The 4,047-nt window shown below is 59.5% G+C and overlaps 1 protein-coding gene across 2 annotated transcripts in view; it reads left to right on the plus strand.

The window, feature by feature from the left end:
- Positions 1 to 4,047, plus strand: part of LOC113204146 (protein bark beetle) — a 45,403-nt gene that overhangs the window by 26,171 nt on the left and 15,185 nt on the right. The gene's annotated exons all lie outside the window — the stretch shown is intronic.

Genomic DNA, 4,047 nt, shown 5'->3' on the forward strand with positions numbered 1-4,047 from the left:
CTAGCGCCTTTCTTTCGGCGCCGAGACGCGCCAACGCCCCTCAGAAGTACTTAGTTGTTCAGCGCACCGCCATTTCACCACTGTAATTTCTTTTTCACTAGCTCCTTTCTTTCGGCGCCGAGACGCGCCAACGCCCCTCAGAAGTACTTAGTAGTTCAGCGCACCGCCATTTCACCAGTGTAATTTCTTTTTCTGTAGCTGCGTTTTCTTTCCTCTAATTTTCTCTATCCCCCTTATTTCCCCTCATTTTCTCCCCGTGCGTCTTCTACCCTTGCCACTTCTTTCCCCCCCTTATTTTACACTTCTGTTTGTCGGGCTGCCTGTTTTTTCTTTCCCCCTGCGCTGCGTGCTGACGGCATGCCGTCGTGTGCCTGGTGTGCCTTCGCTGCTCCCGCATACTTCGCCTTGCTTCTAAGTGACTCTTATTGCAATCCCCCCTCCCTCCTCTCCTTTTCCTCTTCTGTCTGTATCGCGTGACCAATCGTTTCCTTCCCGGCGATGCGTGTGTCCGCCATCCTGTTTTGCGCGGAGACGACACTCCCGCCTCGCATAGGGTACTCACTGCAGGCAGCCGAGCCCGCTCCGGCACTTTTAGCAGTTTTAGCAGTCTGGCACTGACAAACGGAAATGTGCACTTGGGCACCGAAATCAAACTGCATAACTTTTTGTCATGGCACTTTTCCCTTTCCCCTTGGAACTCTCTTCGTCAGTCGAACTCGAAACGCCTGGATAAATTTATACCAATTTCATAACAGTATCACTTTAATCAGACCTGCAAACGCATCAATAAGGGCCATGAAAAGGTTCCCTTTTTTTAAATATGTCTAATTAGCTTGCTCGGCCCTTGAGTAGACGCCACTTGCTTGTCACTGCTGGACCGAACCTCACTCAACACACGATAGCACAGGGGAGACACAAAAACAATCATCGCGTTGGGCAACGCCCCCCTTCTCCCCCGCACCCCGCCGCACCCCCGGCGTGCGTCTGTCGCGTCCCTCCCGCGTCCGTTCGGCCTGCTTCCTGTCCACACAATGGACCGACATGTCGCCGGCCCCTCCCACACCATTCACTCGCGCGCATTCCAACGGCTGCGTCTCGTTGTTCGGCTCGCGGGGGCCCCGGGCCCCGGTCAGCAGCGAGAGCGAAATAGGTGTGAACTGGTTCGGCGCGGCGACGACGGAGCGCGAACGTGCGAGGGAGGGCGGCGGCGGGGCAGCTTCCATTCATTCGCGGATTGGGGGGCGAGAGGAGGAGGAGGGGGTTGAACGCGGACGCTGAGGAAGTGCGAAATTGCGCGGCGCGGCGTGCAACAGTTTTCTGTCGTATACAGTGTACCGTTTCTTTGGCGCGCCCTTGTGAACGGCAGTATTGTGCGCGTACCCTGCTGCTGCTGCTTTTCCTGCGAGAGCGTACAGACGAATAAACGTCTCATTCATAGCTAAGCGCCGCCCGCCGTCGACGACAAATAGTTCGGACGAGCTTAAAAGTGCGCGCCGCCCCGCCACGCCCCCGTGCACTTGCGGCCGCGTGGGGGCCGCGCTCACGCTCGTCATTATGTCATTGCGGACTGTGGACGGTGTCCGATGCGAGCGGCCGAGGAGAGGAGGAGAGGAGAGGCTGGGTGAGGTGCCACCACCGGGGGGCGTCGAGGAGACGAGCGGGGGGCGCTGCTGCTGCTGCACTGGAAAAACAAAGGGAAGGCGCCACTTCGACCTGCTCATAATCTCCAGCACTTAGAAAATTAACACCCCTGCCCGGAGACACTAAAATGCCCTGGTGCCAAATTTTAGTTTTTGGACACTTTCGTAGCCTCCTTTGTATCGGCGGTAAAAGCACTGTCGGTCCTGCTACCTTTGTTTTTCCAGCGTGCACACTGTGTGACATCTTTGGAATCCGTTGACGAAAAAAAAAAAAAAAAAAAAAAAAAACACGAGAAAAAAAAAGTTCCGCGCGTGGAGAGCGTTGTTTAGGTGACGACATGGATTCAGCGCGCGAAGCGTGTGTTGTGTCGGTAACACCCAGTAGTGTGGGGCCGTATGTCGTCTGTGCTGTGACGCGGATGACACCATGTACCGGCAGAGCAGCACGCCTCACGCGCTGCGTGGGAAGCGCTTCCGACATGACCGCACATCCCCCCCCCCCCCCCCCGCGCTGATTGTACTTCCGGTCCGGTATATCGCTTCCGGTCAGCTGGTCCAGTGCGTGTGTGTGTTTGTGTGATATTCTTCTTGGGGTCGTGCTCGTCACTGATTCCCCCGCAGAACAACCAACATTTATTGGCCGCCAGACACTCTCTGCTGCTGGTTTTCTGCGCTAATTAACGAGCATGGGAGTCAGTGCCCCTCCCCCACTCAGCGGGGTGTCATAATAACGATTGTTCCGACGAGGAGAGAAAGCCTTCCGAGTACAATAAGTCTAATAGAGAGGATATGTACTCGGCGGCGACCATCCGGGCGGCTAATGCAGACGGTCCACTTCGAGCGGAGGCGCGCGCGCTCGGCGCGTGGCGTGACGTCCAGCGCGCACGCGCCTCCGCTTGAAAAAAAGTTCCGACCAGAAACGGATCGTGAAAGCAGATGATACCTTGTCAAGAATTATTCTATTCCAGTCTATTATATTTCTGTATTTACACTTGTGGGGAAGGGGGGAAGGGAGGTTGGCGGTGCGGGGGCTCCAGCGGTGCGAGAGAGGGGGAGGACTAGCGTAGACTAGCGCGGCCGACGGCTCGGGGCTCGGGCTCCGCTCGGCTCGGCTCGGCTCCGCTCGGCTCCACCCGGCTCGGCTAGTGGCTCGCGCAACAACGCGTAGCGCGCTTGACGCGAACGACGCGACGGCCTCACCCGCCTCACGACCCCGCCTAGCGCAATATAGGAGAGCTTGCTATTCGTTCTCTTTTATATTTTTCTTATTCGAGAGTAAAAGCAATGACACCTTACATTACTCATGTATAGTTAGTTATGTTTAATTTAGGTGTAAGGTTGTAAGGTATCATCTGCTAAAAACAACAGCGTCGTCAAATTAAACACGCAGAGAGTGCAGTGCAGACAGACGTTGCAGAAGGCGGGCGATATATACGGGCGGCTTCCTTCCAGTCGGTTTATAATTGCGGGGGCGGCGAGAAGGAGTGGGGGGGCTGCACTGGACCCCCGCCGCCCCACGGCCCCGCCCCCGGGCCCCGGGGCCCCGCAGCCGCGCCCCGGAGCGTGTCGGCGACGAAGCCGTCAAAGCAAAGCGCTTCGGGACGCCCGCTCTCGACTCGGAGCTCTCTAAAGGGCCCCCGTTCATTAGCACAAGGCACAAAGGCGCGCCAGTCGGACGAGGCGGCCCCGCCAGCCGGAAAGCTTTTCTTTCCGCCGAACGACGACGTCAGGCAAGCGAGCAAGGGGCGGGTCAGGATGAGCGGGTCGCCGTGGAGCAGGACCGACTTTGCGGGGAGGTTCGTGTCCTGCGTCCCGGGACGCGCGGCGACGGCAGCCGCGAGCCGGGAGGCGCGTGGCGGGTGCCGTCCCCCCGGTGAACCTCTGACCGAGGTCCACCCACGCACTCGCACATAGCGCGGCGACGCCTGCGGCGAGCGGGGGCGGGCAGGCAGGCAGCCTGGGGCCAATTAGCTACTTGATGCAGGCGGTGCGTGGACAGCGTACAAGCGCTACTGGCGCTAGCACTGGCACTCTGTGTGGCACTGCCACTGCGGCACTGGCACTGGCACTCTGTGGGACTGGCACTACTCTGTGGCACTGGCACTCTGTGGCACTGGCACCCTGTGGAGCTAGCACTGGTGGCACTTGCACAAGCATTGGCACTGCGCCACTGGCACTCTGTGGCACTGGCTCTGGCATTGGCCAGCCCCTGATCGCATCCTAGGCCGCGCTGGCCACTGGCCTAGCCCGGCTGCGCAGCGCCGCGCTCCGGCTGCAGGTTCACCAACCTCTCGGCCGCCGCACTCCGCGCTCCTGCTCCAGCCTCGGCCCCGGCACGGCACGGCTCCAGCCCGCGGTGCATGACGCCTTGCACGACCGCCCCGCCCCGCCCCGCCCCGCCCCGCCC

This window comes from Frankliniella occidentalis, unplaced genomic scaffold (genome assembly GCF_000697945.3).
Source record: "Frankliniella occidentalis isolate FOCC.00 unplaced genomic scaffold, Focc_3.1 Scaffold4, whole genome shotgun sequence".
NCBI classification, from domain to species: domain Eukaryota; kingdom Metazoa; phylum Arthropoda; class Insecta; order Thysanoptera; family Thripidae; genus Frankliniella; species Frankliniella occidentalis.